This window comes from Bos indicus, chromosome 11 (assembly GCF_029378745.1).
Source record: "Bos indicus isolate NIAB-ARS_2022 breed Sahiwal x Tharparkar chromosome 11, NIAB-ARS_B.indTharparkar_mat_pri_1.0, whole genome shotgun sequence".
NCBI lineage: Eukaryota > Metazoa > Chordata > Mammalia > Artiodactyla > Bovidae > Bos > Bos indicus.
The window spans coordinates 33,273,823-33,290,439 of NC_091770.1; the positions used below are offsets into that span (position 1 = coordinate 33,273,823).

Genomic DNA, 16,617 nt, shown 5'->3' on the forward strand with positions numbered 1-16,617 from the left:
AATACAAACAACTCAGTTTTAAAATTTGCAAATCCTTGAGATAGTTCTCTAAAGAAGATATACAAATGTCCAACGAACACATGAAAGGGTGCTTAACGCTATTCGTTGTTAAGGAAATCGACAATGAAGTACCACTTCACACTCAGTAGGATGGATACAATAATAATTAAAAGAAAAAGAAAATTAAAAGTGCTACTCAAGATGTGTGATAATTGAAATCTTCATACACTGGTAGTGAGAACACAAACTGATGCAGCCACTGGAAAATAGTTTGGCAGTTCCTCAAAACAGCTCAACACACACAGGATTACCATATGACCCCACGATTCCACTTCCACTTATTTACCAAATATAATTGAAAACGGGTACTCATAAAAAGCACATGTACTCTCATATACAGAGCATACATAGCAGCTGTATTTTTAATAACCAGAAGTGTGCAAACAGTATGAATATCAATCAAGTGGTGAGTGAATAAACAAATGCATCAAGGTCGTTCACCAGGAAAATGATTATGTTATTGAAGGCTCAGTGAATATACATACATATACATAATATAGGCCTACTTCAAAGTTACAGCAGGTTCAGTTCCAGGCCACCATAATGTGCTTTCTCTGTATTGTTAAGTCTATTAAGTCTGCAATGCTGCTGCTGCTGCTAAGTTGCTTCAGTCGTGTCCGACTCTGTGCGACCCTGTAGACGGCAGCCCACCAGGCTCCCCCGTCCCTGGGATTCTCCAGGCAAGAACACTGGAGTGGGTTGCCATTTCCTTCTCCAATGGGTGAAAGTGAAAAGTGAAAGTGAAGTCGCTCAGTCATGCCTGACTCTTAGCGACCTCATAGACTGTGGCCTACCAGGCTCCTCCATCCATGGGATTTTCCAGGCAAGAGTACTGGAGTGGGGTGCCATTGCCTTCTCCAAATAGCAGGACCAAAAACACAATGCACAAACCTTAACTAAAATATATATTTTATTGCTAAAAATGCTAACCATCATCTGAGCCTTCAGTGACATAATCTTTTTCCTGGTGAAGGATCTTGCTGCAATACTGATGCCACTGACTGGTCAGGATGGTGGTGGCTGAAGATTGGTGTGGTTCTAACAATCACTTCAAAGAAGAGGACAATGAAGTTTGCTGCATTAGACTCTTCCTTTCATGAGCACTTTCTCTGTAGCATGCACTGCAGTTTGACAGAATTTTACCCATAGAACTTCTTTCAAAATTGGAGTCAGTTCTCTCAAACACTGCTGCTTTTTCATTGACTAAGTCTACATAATAGTCTAAGTCCTTTGTTGTTTTAGCAATCTTCAATGCCTCTTTATTGTGAATAAATTCCATTTCAAGAAACCACTTTCTTTGCTCATCCATAAGAAGCAATGCCTTGTCTGTTTAAGGTTTTATCATGAGATTTCAGTAATTTAGTCACATCTTCAAGCTTCACTTCTAATTTAGTTCTCTTCTATTCCCAACACATGTATAGCTATTTCCTACACGGAATCCTGAATCCCTCAAAGTCATATGTGAGGGTTGGAATCAACTTCCCAACTTGGGTTAATGTCTCTATTTTGACATCTTCCTCTGAATCGTGGATGTTCTTAATGGCCTCTAGGATAGTGAATCCTTTGAGGAGATTTTCAATAGACTTTGCCCAGGTCCTTCAGAGAAATCATTGTTTTGAAAGCTGAAGCCATATGAAATGTATTTCTTAAATTCCTTAAAAAACTGGAAATAGAACTGCCTTATGATCCAGCAATCCCACTGCTGGGCATACACACTGAGGAAACCAGAAGGGAAAGAGACACGTGTACCCCAATGTTCATTGCAGCACTGTTTATAATAGCCAGGACATGGAAGCAACCTAGATGCCCATCAGCAGACGAATGGATAAGAAAGCTGTGGTACATATACACAATGGAGTATTACTCAGCCATTAAAAAGAATACATTTGAATCAGTTCTAATGAGATGGATGAAACTGGAACCTATTATACAGAGTGAAGTAAGCCAGAAAGAAAAACACCAATACAGTATACTAACGCATATATATGGAATTTAGAAAGATGGTAACAATAACCCTGTGTACGAGACTGCAAAAGAGACACCGATGTATAAATCAGTCTTATGGACTCTGTGGGAGAGGGAGAGGGTGGGAAGATTTGGGAGAATGGCATTGAAACATGTATAATATCATGTATGAAATGAGTTGCCAGTCCAGGTTCGATGCACGGTACTGGATGCTTGGGGCTGGTGCACTGGGACGACCCAGAGGGAGGGTAGGGGAGGGAGGAGGGAGGAGGGTTCAGGTTGGGGAACGCGGGTATACCTGTGGCAGATTCATTTCGATATTTGGCAAAACTAATACAATATTGTAAAGTTTAAAAATAAAATTAAATTTAAAAAAAAAGAGCAAAAAAAAGGAAAAAAAAAAGTGAATCTTACTTCTTGATCCATGGGTTATAGAACAGATGTCGTGTTAGCAAGCATGAAAACACTAGTGTATCTCCATCAGAGTTCTTAAATGACCAGCTGAATTTTCAGTAAACAGTAATATTTTGAAATACATCTATTTTTTTTTTTCATGAGGAGTAATTCTCAATAGCAGGTTTAGAATATTTAGTAACCCATGTTGTGAACACATGTGCTGCCAGTCAGGCTGTTTGCCCATCAATAGAATATGGGCAGAGTAGATTTAGCAGAATTCTTAAGGATCCTAGAATTTTTGGAATGGTAAATGAGCACTGGCTTCAACTTAGAATTGCTAGCTGCATTAATCCCTAACCAGAGAGTCAGCCTGTCCTTTAGCACTTTGAAGCCAGGCATTGACTTCTCCTCTCTAGCTTTGAGAAGTCATCTTCTTCCAATATAAGGTTGTTTCATTTACACTGGAAATCTGTTTAATCTAGCCACTTTCATTATCTTACTTGGATTTTCTAGATAATTTATTGCAGCTTCTACATCAGCACTTGCTGCTTCTTGAACTTTAACTTTACGGAGATGGCTTCTTTCCTTAAACCTCTGCTAGCTTCAAATATTTCTTCTGCAGCTTCCTTATCTCTCTCAGTCTTCATAAAATTGAAGAAAGCCAAGTCCTTGCTCTGGACTGGACTTTGGTTTAAGGGAATGTTTTGGTTGGTTCGATCTTTAGTCCAGATTACCAAAACTTTTATCATATCAGAGATAAGGCTGTTTCCCATTCCCACCATTTGTATATTCACTAGAGTCGATTTTTAATTCCTTCAAGAGAATTTTCTTCACATACACGACTTGGCTAACTGACACAAGAGGACTAACTTTTCATCTATTTCATTTTTTGACATATCTTCCTCACTAAGCTTAATCATTTCTAGCTTTCTTTTACTTGAACACTTAGAGGCTATTGTAGGTTTATCAACCTGCCTAATTTTAATATTGTATCTATCGGAATAGGGAGGCCCGAGGAGAGGTAGAGAGACAGAAATTTGGTCAGTTGGTGGAGAAGTCAGAATATACACTGTATTTATCAATTAAATTTGCTATTTCATATAGAAGGTCATGGTATTCCAAAACAATTACAGTAGTAACATCAAATAAAATGAGGTACACCTGCATTATTCAACCATAGAAAGGGATGAAGTACTGATATAGGCTATAATAAATATTAAGCTAAGTATAAAAAGGCATACACAAAATGTCTAATTTTGTCTGACTCCATTTATATGAAATATCCAGAAGAGACAAAACTATAGAGACAATGCAGATTGGTGGGTACCAAAAGATAGAGTGTGGGGAAAATGAGAAGAAATTGTTTATTGGGTAAGGGCTTTACTTTGGTGTGATGGTGATATTTTGAAACTAGATAAATTTCACAACTTTGTAAATATACTAAACAACACTGAATTGTTTACTTTGAAACGCTTAATTTTATGTTATGTGAATTTTACTTCAACACATTAAAAAATGTACTTATCCATTCATTCAATACTTCCCAATTAATTCTCATATTCTTTTGAAAATATGTGGGTAATTTGATGCTTATAAATTTCTTTTCTTTAATTAATTTATTTTTTAATTGAAGGATAATTGTTTTACATAAAATTTTATTGTTTTCTCTCAAACTTTAGAATTAATCAGCCATAGGTATACATATATCCTCTCCCTTTTGAACCTCCCACCCATTTCACTCCCCAGCCTACCTCTCTAGGCTGATACAAAGCCCCTGATTGAGTTTCCTGAGAGATAATAGCAAATTCCCATTGGATATCTATTTTATATATGGTAATGCAAGTTTCCATGTTAATCTCTCCATACATCTCACCCTCTCCTCCCCTCTCCCCATGTCCATAAGTCTATTCTCTATGTCTGTTTCTGCATTGTTGCCCTGCAAATAAATTCCTTAGTACCAGTTTTCTAGATTCTGTATATATGCTTTAGTATACAATGTTTATCATTCTCTTTCTGACTTACTTCACTCTGTATAATAGGCTCTAGGTTCATCCACCTCATTAGAACGGACTCAAATGTGTTCATTTTTATGGCTGAATAATATTCCATTGTGAATATTTACTACAACATCTTTATCCATTCATCTGTCTAGGGACATCTAGGTTTCTTTCATGTTCTAGCTATTGTAAATAGTGATGCAATGAACAATGGGATACATGTCTCTTTTTCAATTTTGGTTTCCTCACCGTACATGCCTAGGAGTAGGATTGCTGGGTCAGATGGTACTTTTATTTCTAGTTTTCAGAGGAATCTCCATACTGTCTTCTGAGTGGCAGTATCAATTTATATTTCCACCAGCAATGCAAAAGTGTCCCCTTTTCTCTACACCCTTTTCAGCATTTACTGTTGGTAGACATTATGATGATGGCTATTCTGACCAGTGTGAGGTAATATATCAGTATAGCTTTGATTTACATTTCTCTAATAATGCGTGATGTTGAGCATCTATTTATGTGCTTGTTCAGTTCAGTTCAGTCACTCAATTGTGTCCAACTCTGCAACCCCATGGGCTGTAGTACGTTAGGCTTCCCTGTCCCTGTTCCCCACTAACTCCCAAAGCTTGCTCAAAATCACATCCATTGAGTTGTTATGCCATCCAACCATCTCATCCTCTGTTGTTCCCTTCTCCTTCTGCCCCCAATCCCTCCCAGCAGCATGGTCTTTTCAAATGAGTCAGTAGGGTTTCAGCTTCACCATCAGTCCTTCCAATGAATATTCAGAACTGATTTCCTTTAGGATGGACTGGTTGGATCTCCTTGCAGTCCAAGGGACTCTCAAGAGTCTTCTCCAACATGAGAGTTCAAAAGCATCAATTCTTTTGTGCTCAGCTTTCTTTATAGTCCAACTGTCACATCCATACATGACTACTGGAAAAACCATAGCCGTAACTAGACAGACCTTTGTTGGCAAAGTAATGTCTCTGCTTTTTAATACCCTGTCTAGGTTGGTCATAACTTTTCTTCCAAGGAGCAAGCGTCTTTTAATTTCATGGCTGCAGTCACCATCTTCAATGTTTTAGAGTTGCCAAAAATAAAGTCTGTCAGTGTTTCCATTGTTTCCCCATCAATTTACCATGAAGTGATGGGGCTAGATGCCATGATCTTAGTTTTATTATTGTTGAGTTTCAAGCAAACATTTTCACTCTCCTCTTTCACTTCCATCAAGAGGCTCTTTAGTTCTTCTTCGCTATCTGCCATAAGGTTGGTGTCATCTGCATATCTGAGGTTATTGGCATTTCTCCTGGCAATCTTGATTCCAGCTTGTGCTTCATCCAGCCCAGCATTTTACCTGATATACACTGCATATAAGTTAAATAAGCAAGGTGACAATATTCAACCTTGACATATTCCTTTTCCTATTTGGAACCACTTTGTTGTTCCATGTCCAGTTCTAACTGATGATTCTTGACCTGCATACAGATTTCTCAGGAGGCAGGTCAGGTGGTCTGGTATTCCCATCTCTTTATCAATTTTCCACAGTTTGTTATGATCTATACAGTCAAAGGCTATGGTGTAGCCAATAAAGCAGAAGTAGGTGTTTTTCTGGAACTCTTTTGCTTTTAGGAAGATCCATTGGATGTCGACAATTTGATATCTGCTTCCTCTGCCTTTTCTAAAACCAGCTTGAACATCTGGAAATTCTTGGTTCATGTACTGCTGAAGCCTGGCTTGGAGAATTTTGAGCATTACTTTGCTAGCATGTGAGATATGTGCAATTGTGAAGTAGTTTGAACATTCTTTGGCATTGCCTTTCTTTGGGATTGGAATGAAAATCGACATTTTGTGCTTGTTATAAAATCGACATTTTGTGCTTGTTATCTGCTCGTATGTCTTCTTTAGAAAAATGTCTGTATGTCTTTTCCCCACTTTTTGATGCAGTTGTTTGTTTTCTGGTATTGAGTTGTATGAGCTGCTTAGATATTTTGGAAATTAATTCTTTGACAATTGTTTCCTTTGCTATTATTTTCTCCCATTCTGAGGGTGGTCTTTTCACCTTGCTTATAGTTTCCTTTGCTGTGAAAAAGCCTTTAAGTTTAATCAGGTCCCACCTGTTTACTTTTGTTTTATTTTATTACTCTAGGAGGTGGGTCATAGAGGCTCTTGCTTTGATTTCTGTCATCGAGTATTTTGCCTATGTTTGCCTCTACAAGTTTTATGGTTTCTGGTCTTAATTTAGGTCTTTAATCCATTTTGAGTGTATCTTTGTGTATGGTGTTAGGAATGTTCTAATTTCATTCTTTTATATGTAGATATCCAAAATACAGTACTTGGATGCAATCTCAAAAAAGACAGAGTGATCTCTATTCATTTCCAATGCCCCAACCAATAATGCTGAAGAGGCTGAAGTTGAACGGTTCTATGAAGACATACAGGAACTTCTAAAATTAACAGCAAAAAAAACAAAAAACAAACAAACAAACAAAAAAAAACGGTCATTTTCATCATAGGGGACTGGAATGCAAAAGTGGCAAGTCAAAAAAATACCTGCAGTAATTAGGCAAGGGAAGCAGGGAAAAAACTAATAGAATTTTGCCAAGAGAACGCACTGGTCATAGCAAACACCCTCTTCCAAGAACACAAGAGAAGACTCTACACATGGACATCACCAGATGGTCAATACAAAAATCAGATTGATTATATTCTTTGCAGCCAAAGATGGAGAAACTCTATACAGTCAGCAAAAACAAGACCGGGAGCTGACTGGGCCTCAGATCATGAACTCCTTATTGCCAAATTCAGACTTAAACTGAAGAAAATAGGGAAAACCACTAAACCCTTCAGGTGTGACCTAAATCATATCCCTTACAACTATACAGTAAAAGTGACTAATAGATTCAAGGCATTAGATCTGATAGACAGAGTGCCCAAAGAAACTCATATGGATCTTTGTGATATTGTATAGGATACAGGAATCAAGACCATCCCCAAGAAAAAGAAATGCACAAAGACAAAATGGCTGTCTGAGGAGGCCTTACAAACAGCTATGAAAAGAATAGAAGCAAAAGGCAAAGGAGAAAAGGAAAGATATACCCATTTGAATGAAGAGTTCCAAAGAATAGCAAGGAGAGATAAGAAAGCCTTCCTCAGTGATTGATGCAAAGAAATAGAGGAAAACAATAGAATGAGAAAGACTAGAGATCTCCTCAAGAAAATTAGAGATACCAAGGAACATTTCATGCAAAGATGGGAACAACGAAGAACAGGAATGGTATGAACTTAACAGAAGCAGAAGATATTAAAAAGAGGTGGCAAGAAGACACAGTAGAACTATACAGGAAATATCTTCACGATCCAGATATTCTAGATGGTGTTGAGAGAGTCAATTCCTAGGCAGCTTGATAAGAAGTCCGGGGATTCCCAAGGAGAGAGGGGGCTGGAATTCTCAAGGAGGAGGAAAGGACAAACCTTTTCCCCTCTACATTCCTTCCAGTCCCAGTCCCAGTTCAGTCACTCAGTCGTGTCTGACTCTTTGCGACCCTATGAATCGCAGCATGCCAGGCCTCCCTGTCCATTACCAACTCCTAGAGCCTGCTCAAACTCATGTCCATCAAGTCAGTGATGCCATTCAGCCATTTCATCCTCTGTCGTCCCCTTCTCCTCCTGCCCCCAATCCCTTCCAGCATCAGGGTCTTTTCCAATGAGACAACTCTTTGCATGAGGTGGCCAAATTATTGGAGTTTCAGCTTTAGCATCAGTCCTTCCAATGAACACACAGGACTGATTTCCTTTAGGATGGACTGGTTGGACCTCCTTGCAGTCCAAGGGACTCTCAAGAGACTTCTCCAACACCACAGTTCAAAAGCATCAATTCTTCAGCGCTCAGCCTTCTTCACAGTCCAACTCTCACATCCATACAAGACCACTGGAAAAACCATAGCCTTGAATAGATGGAACTTTGTTGGCAAAGTAATGTCTCTGCTTTTTACTATGCTATCTGGGTTGGTCATAGCTTTCCTCCCAAGGAGTAAGCGTCTTTTAATTTCATGGCTGCAATCACCATCTGCAGTGCTCTTGGAGCCCAGAAAAATAAAGTCTGACATTGTTTTCACTGTTTCCCCATCTATTGCCATGAAGAGATGGGACCAGATGCCATGATTTTAGTTTTCTAAATGTTGAGCTTTAAGCCAACTGTTTCACTCTCCTCTTTCATTTTCATCAAGAGGCTGTTTAGTTCCTCTTCACTTTCTGCCATAAGGGTGGTGTCATCTGTATATCTGAGGTTATTGATGTTTCTCCTGGCAATCTTGATTCCAGTTTGTGCTTCTTCCAGCCCAGTGTTTCTCATCATGTACCCTGCATATAAGTTAAATAAGCATGGTGATAATACACATCCTTGATGTACTCCTTTTCCTATTTGGAATCAGTCTGTTGTTCCATGTCCAGTTCTAACTGTTGCTTCCCGACCTGCATACAGGTTTCTCAAGAGGCAGGTCAGGTGGTCTGGTATTCCCATCTCTTTCAGAATTTCCCACAGTTTATTGTGATCCACACAGTCAAAGGCTTTGGCATAAATAAAGCAGAAATAGATGTTTTTTGGGAACTCTCTTGCTTTTTCGATGATCCAGTGGATGTTGGCAATTTGATCTCTGGTTCCTTTGCCTTTATAAAACCAGCTTGGACATCTAGAAGTTTATGGTTCATGTATTGCTGAAGCCTGGCTTGGAGAATTTTGACTATTACTTTACTAGCATGTGAGATGAGTGCAATTGTGCAGTAGTTTGAGCTCTCTTAGGCATTGCCTTTCTTTGGGATTGGAATGAAAACTGACATTTTCCTGTCCTCTGACTACAGCTGAGGTTTTCAAATATGCTGGCATATTGAGTGTAGCACTTTCACAACATCATCTTTCAGGATTTGAAATAGCTCAACTGGAATTCCATCATCTCCACTAGCTTTGTTCATAGTGATGCTTTCTAAGGCCCAATTGACTTCACATTCAGGATGTCTGGCTCTAGGTGAGTGATCATACCATCATGATTATCTGGGTTGTGAAGATCTCTTTTGTACAGTTCTTCTGTGTATTCTTGCCACCTCTTCTTAATATCTTCTTCTTCTGTTAGGTCTATACCATTTCTGTCCTTTATCGAGACCATCTTTGCATGAAATGTTCCTTTGGTATCTCTAATTTTCTTGAATAGATATCTAGTCTTTCCCATTCTGTTGTTTTCCTCTATTTCTTTGCATTAATCACTGAGGAAGGCTTTCTTATCTCTCCTTGCTATTCTCTGGAACTCTGCATTCAGATGTTTATATCTTTCCTTTTCTCCTTTGCTTTTCACTTCTCTTCTTTTCACAGCTATTTGTAAGGCCTCCCCAGACAGCCATTTTGCTTTTTTGCATTTCTTTTTCTTGGGGATAGTCTTGATCCCTGTCTCCTGTACAATGTCACGACCCTCTGTCCATAGTTAATCAGGCACTCTGTCTATCAGATCTAGTCCTTTAAATCTATTTCTTACTTCCACTGTATAATCATAAAGGATTTGATTTAGGTCATACCTGAATGGTCTAGTGGTTTTCCCCACTTTCTTCAATTTAAGCCTGAATTTGTCAATAAGGAGTTCATGATCTGAGCCCCAGTCAGCTCCCAGTCTTGTTTTTTCTGACTGCAAAGAGCTTCTCCATCTTTGGCTGCAAAGAATATAATCAATCTGATTTTTGTATTTACCATCTGGTGATGTCCATGTGTAGAGTCTTCCCTTGTGTTGTTGGAAGAAGGTGTTTGCTCCAAGTGTTTCTTGACTTCCTACTTTTGCATTCCAGTCTGCTATAATGAAAAGGATATCTTTTTTTGGCTGTTAGTTCTAAAAGGTCTTGTAGGTCTTCATAGAACCGTTCAATTTCAGCTTCTTCAGCATTACTCTTTGGGGCATAGGCTTGGATTACTGTGATATTGAATGGCTTGCTTCGAAACGAACAGAGATCATTCTGTCATTTTTGAGATTGCATCCAAGTACTGCATTTCAGACTCTTTTGTTGACCATGATGGCTATTCCATTTCTTCTGAGGGATTCCTGCCCGCAGTAGTAGATATAATGGTCATCTGAGTTCAATTCACCCATTCCAGTCTATTTTAGTTCACTTATTCCTAGAATGTTGACGTTCCCTCTTGCCATCTCCTGTTTGACCACTTCCAATTTGCCTTGATTCATGGTCCTAACATTCCAGGTTCCTATGCAATATTACTGTTTACAGCATCGGACTTTGCTTCTATCACCAGTCACATCCACAACTGGGTATTGTTTTTGCTTTGGCCCCATCCCTTTATTCTTTCTGGAGTTATTTCTCCACTGATCTCCAGTAGCATATTGGGCACCTACCGACCTGGGGGTTCTTCTTTCAGTATCCTATCATTTTGCCTGTTCATACTGTTCATGGGTTTCTCAAGGCAAGAATACTGAAGTGGTTGCCATTCCCTTCTCTGGTAGACCACATTCCATCAGACCTCTCCACCATGACCCGTCCATCTTGGTTGGTCCCACATGGCATGGTTTAGTTTCACTGAGTTAGACAAGGCTGTGGTCCGTGTAATCAGATTGGCTAGTTTTCTTTGATTATGGTTTCAGTGTGTCTGCTGTCTGATGCCCTCTCTCAACACCTACCATCTTCCTTGGGTTTCTCTTACCTTGGGCGTGGGGTATCTCTTCATGGCTGCTCCAGCAAAGCATAGTAGCTGTTCCTTCCCTTGGTCAAGGGGTATCTCCTCAGGGCCGCCCCTCCTGACCTTGAACGTGGAGTAGCTCCTCTCAGCCCTCCTGCACCTGTACAGCCTTGGAAGTGGGGTAACTCCTCTTGGCCACTGCCCCTGACCTCGGATGTCTTACATTCCTTAGAATTATAGACCCACTTCCATAATTTACATTTTAAGATAACAGGATTGGCCAGAAGGTTTTTTCCAGAAACTGTCCTCAAGCAAGATACGTTATTGTTATATAATCCTGTAGATTATATAGCATACCAGTCTCTTCCGTCCATGCGATTTTCCAGGCAAGGATACTGGAGTGGGTTCCCATTTCCTTCTCCAGAGAATCTTCCCAACCCAGGGATTGAACCTGGGTCTCTCACATTACAGGCAGACACTTTACCATCTGAGCCACCAGGGAAGACAACTAATTAAAATTATATAACTCCATTGCTAACACTAGTGAGGGGGTACTCTTTCTGCCCCTTCTGTTGTCTGTGTCAGAAGCTTTCTCTATCCCTTTTATACTTTAATAAAACTCTATTACACAAAAGCTCTGTGTGATCAAGCCTCATCTCTGTCCACAGATTTAGTTCTTCTCCTCTGGAGGCCAAGAATCCTGGCACCTTTCATGGCTCAGCAGCAACCTTTCATCTTGGGGGCTCATCCGAGATTCTTCAGGACAAAGTAAGGATGCTTGAAGCTCTAATCTTTGTACTCCTACTGAACACATTTTCTGCTGTATTTTACTAACCCTACAGTGTGCTTGTGCGAATGACTGACACGCCATGCACGAAGCAAGTGAGGAGCCTTGCTCTGCGGCTCTGCGGTGACCTCATACAGCTTATGGCAGAAACCCTTTGGGGGTTTATACCTATCTGCCAATGCCAAGAGGCACCCAATGTCTCCTTTGGGTACCGACCAGAAATGGGCAAAGTGTGTGGACTGAACTCTCCTTTCTTGGTCAAACTTTATGGTCTTTTGACCATTTCATAACTTTTTGGGAGTTAGAACCACCAACCTATCTGTTGGATCATAGACTTTCAAGGGACTTGTGATCCTTGCTGTTACTGTGTACTGTTACTTAGGCCCCAAACTTGTATTGGTAGTCAGGAAGCACCTAGCTTCGCTAGGAGTCAAAAGTTCAGAAGCTAGATGGAGCTCTAGCTCCAAGAGCATCTCTGAGGTTAAAGGTTACTTAGATGGAAGTGCAGTGAGTTTCTTCCTTTCATAACGCTAGCTCTTAGTAGACCAAGAGCTTAGAGGAGGCTTTCCAGTGGCTTTTGTCCCAACATCTTAGATATTCTTTCTGTGGAATCTATGGAAATGAACTGGAAGGACTGGCCCTAATAACTCGAGGACAAAAATCACTTTTTCCTCACTAGCCAGATCTTCACCATCTCTTTTGCTATCACTTATACTGGTGTAGTGACACTTGGAAAGAACATCTCAGTTTTATGTTTGTATTGGCTTTATTGTGGTCAGGAATATACTCAGGGTTGTGCACAGGCACTCAGGTGATGAATGTTTCCCCCAGTGGTCTTAGCTTGGGAGGCATTCTGGAAGGTTACTCTGCACGCTTGGTGGCATCAGAGGCAAGCAAGGTTTTAATGGTGAGGAACTGGACATCAGTCTGGGATGCCATCAGGTCTACCCCTGGTGCATCTCTACCCTGTCTCGGTGGTAGAACTGTGATTTACGAGTATGGCACCTGCATCAGTAAGGGACAGACTAAGTCCAACTAGGGAAGGAAAGCTTCGGTGTAAAGTCTGTCTACACCCTCGTCTAGAGCAGGGAGGGATGCCTCTGGTAGAAAGATGGTGCTGGTCGCTTTTTTTTCCCTCTTACAGATGGGAGCTAATAATTCCAGCCTCACTCCTTTGAACTGTATCCTGAAAAACTGGGATAGATTTGATCCCCAGAGCTTAAAGAAGGCACTCCTGATCTTCTTCTGTGATACTGAATGGCCACAGTATCCTTTAGAAGACGGGGAACACTGACCTGTTGAAGGATCTCAATTATTACTGTTTTACAATTAGGCCAGTTCTGTAGAAAACAAGGGAAATGGGTTAGAAATAGCATATATGTTGCCCTTTTTCTCTCTTTGAGGTATGCCAGACTTATGTCCTAAGGGTATAGATTTGGGCGTGAAACCTTCAGCTCCCTCCTGTCCTCCTACTTTGCTCCCGTACCCAGGGCTCCAAACTGAGCAAACTGAAAGTCAGGGACCCCCCGCCCCCCACCACCACCACCAAGGAAGGGCTGCCTTGGTCTCAGTAAAAACCCAAACTGAGATTCAAACAGCCCAAGTAGAGGTTCAAACTACTGTCTCAGTACAACCTCAGACTACTCTGGTTTCAATAGAAACTCAGTTGAAGTAAGAGAAGCTCAGACTGCAAAAACTAATGGTGAAAGGCAGGGTGAGATGGAGGACAGGAAACAGAGAGATCAAGAAAAGCAGGTTTGTCCAATCTATCCCTGGGATCATATGCACAGAGCAGTGGGAGAGGCTGAGGAAAGCCACTAAAGCTGTTGATTCTTCATGAAGCACCCACCGGGAGAAATAATCAGTCTATGAGAGTTAATAAGCCCTTTTCTTATCAGGAAATACAAACAATCAAGGAGGATCTGGGAGACTATTTAGAGGAGCCAGAAAAATATATTAGAGCTTTTAAAGGTACTACTCTGCTTTATGACCTTACTTGGAAGAATGTGATGTACATCTTGGGACACACACTGACTCCCAAACTCTCAAAAAGTTGAGTTTTGGGGAAAGCTGTTGCTTATGGAGATGAATGGCTTAGTAATGAATCAGTAGGGAAGAAGGAGGATGAGATAGCCACCCTCCCCACTGGGAATCAGGTGGTCTCAACTATAGAACCAGATTGGGACTATAACACGGCTAAAGGGAGATGGGATCAGAGTTATTTTGTCGATGTGTTCTTGAAGGACTCAGGCAAGTGCATGCTAAGACTTTAAACTATGCCAAATTGGCAAACATAGAACAGGAAGAGAAGGAAGTTCTGGTAAATTCCTAGACAGACTGAGAGAAGCCCTTTGCAAATTCACTGAGATTGACCCTGAAAGTGAAGAGGAAAAAGTGATCTGAAAAGATGGATTTCTCACTCAATCAGCTCCAGATATCTGCTGTAAGCTATTAAAACAGACGTATGGACCAGATCAGTCTTTAGATAATCTGTTGCAACTGGCTCAAACAGTCTATCATGGTAGGGAATATGAGGAAAAGAAAGAAAAGCAGAAAAAGACAAAGGAACAGGCGGAAGCCCTTGTAATGGCTGTCAGAACCGTTCTTAAACAGCCTGAGAAAAATGCCCAGAGGCGCCCAGGTGAACAAGGATGAGCTTGCTATTACTGTGGAAAAGGAGGGGTACCTCAAGCAGGATTGCCCTCAGGCATCTAAGCCGCCCCCGGCTCCATGTCCAGTCTGCAAGGGACCACACTGGAGGACAGACTGCCCTCAGAAGCATAGGTTTCAGAGGTTGGGCTCTCAAGACAATCAGGACCGCAGGTGCCTGGGGGTTCCCACACAAGCTCCCATCCTAATTACACCCGAGGAACCCCGGGTATTAATAACTTTGGGGGGCAAACTCATCAATTTCCTTTTAGATATTGGGGCAACTTACTCTGTGCTTACTGAAGCCCCCGGCCCACTTTCTTTTCAATCCGCTTCCATAGTGGGACTGTCTGGACAAGCCAAAAGGTATTACTTCAGTTGTTCTTTAAGTTGTGACTGGGACTCTATGCTATTTTCACACGAGTTTCTGATCGTGCCAGAGTCTCCCTTACCCCTTTTGGGGAGGGATAAACTGAGCAAGGTCCATGCCTCTGTTTTCATGAATATGGAGCCCTCCCTTTCTCTCCCTTTAATTGAAGAAAATGTTAATCCTAGAGTGTAGGCTGATGGAAAATCCATGGGTTGAGCACAAAATGCTATTCCTGTAGTTGTCAAGCTCAAAGTCCTGCACTTATTCCCACATAAGAAGCAGTATCCACCGAAGCCTGAGGTTAAGGAATGGATGAAATCTTACTTTACTGACTTCTCATGATGTGAGTGGAATCTTAAACTCTAAGGTTAAGGTTAATATTTGGAAGACAGACAGTAGGATTCTTAATCAGTCATTGTTGTCAGAAGGACTAATAACTAAGCTTAAAGTTTGTGGAAATTTAAATCCTGTTACTTTCCTTCCTGAGAAGAAAAATGAAACACCTGATCATAATTGCTCCCAATTTCTAACTTTAAACTATGCAGCTCGGGAAGATCTAGTGGATCCTGACATGAAAATATTTACAGATGGCAGTTCTTTTGTTCAGGATGGTAAGCATAAAGCAGGTTATGCCATGGTGATGGCTGAACAGGTTTTAGAAGCAAAATCTCTCCCCCAGGGAACCAGTGTTCAGTTAGCAGAGCTTGTGGCTCTGACCTGAGCTCTAGAGTTAAGCAAAGGGCAGTGAGTAAATATCTACACTGATTCTAAGTATGCTTAATTGACTTTACATGCTCATGCTGCAATATGGAAAGAAAGTTTAAAACGGCAACAGGAGAACCTATTAAGCATTTCAGAGAGATCCAGAGACTTTTAACTGCTTTATATTGTCCTAAAGAAGTAGCTGTTATGCATTGCAAAGGGCACAGCAGGGATGGGAGTAAAGTAACCAAGGGTAATCAGCTGGCTGACTGTCAAGCCAGAAAGGCAGCACTTTAGGAAACCCCTTCACTGCAGACACCTTCGATCTGGATAGGTCCTGTGGAACAGGAAAAAGCACAATATACTGAGGAAGAATTAGGAAGATACGAGAAAAGAGGAGCAAAGTTTACTAATAAAGGATGGTTACAGTCCGTGGATGGATGATTAAGAATTCCTGAAAATGCTCAATGGAAAAGTTTTCCTGAAGCCTTAGAATTAGCTAGTTATGTAACTCAGCTCTCAGCTTTTCAACAGGCATTTATGGAACTCTGGGAGCTAACTCCTGACCCAGCCTCTGAGTCAAGCAAGCCTCAATTTGAGCCAGGAATCAAAGTCCTAATAAAAACACTGGGATCTGGGGGCTAATCTCTCAAACCCCTCTGGGAAGGCCCTTACCAGGTTATTCTTTCTTCTCCCACAGCTGTCAAAGTGCTAGGAATTGATTCGTGGGTGCATCACACTCGAGTTAAGAGGTGGCACCCTGACCCCTGACCAGAACTAAGTGACGTCATTTTATGTCTTTACTTTCTATGCTCTGACTTTTTCTCTTCAGATGGGCCTGATAATCTATGTGAGCCTGCTTCTCCAAAAATCCTGAGTCTGCCATTTGACCCTCAAGACAACACCTTCCTGTCCTGGGCTCATTCCTATGCCACATTCCACAATCCGTCTAATTGCATGGTCTGTGGAGCAACCCACAACTCATCAATTGAAGACTTGCCATGGTGAATTTCTCCACTTGGAGGAAAGG

General features: G+C 40.9%; 1 pseudogene; it reads right to left on the bottom strand.

Annotated features, from left to right (window-relative positions):
* Nucleotides 1-985: 985 nt before the first annotated feature.
* Nucleotides 986-11,950, bottom strand: LOC139185949 (tigger transposable element-derived protein 1-like; annotated as a pseudogene).
* Between the last annotated feature and the right edge of the window lie 4,667 nt (nt 11,951-16,617).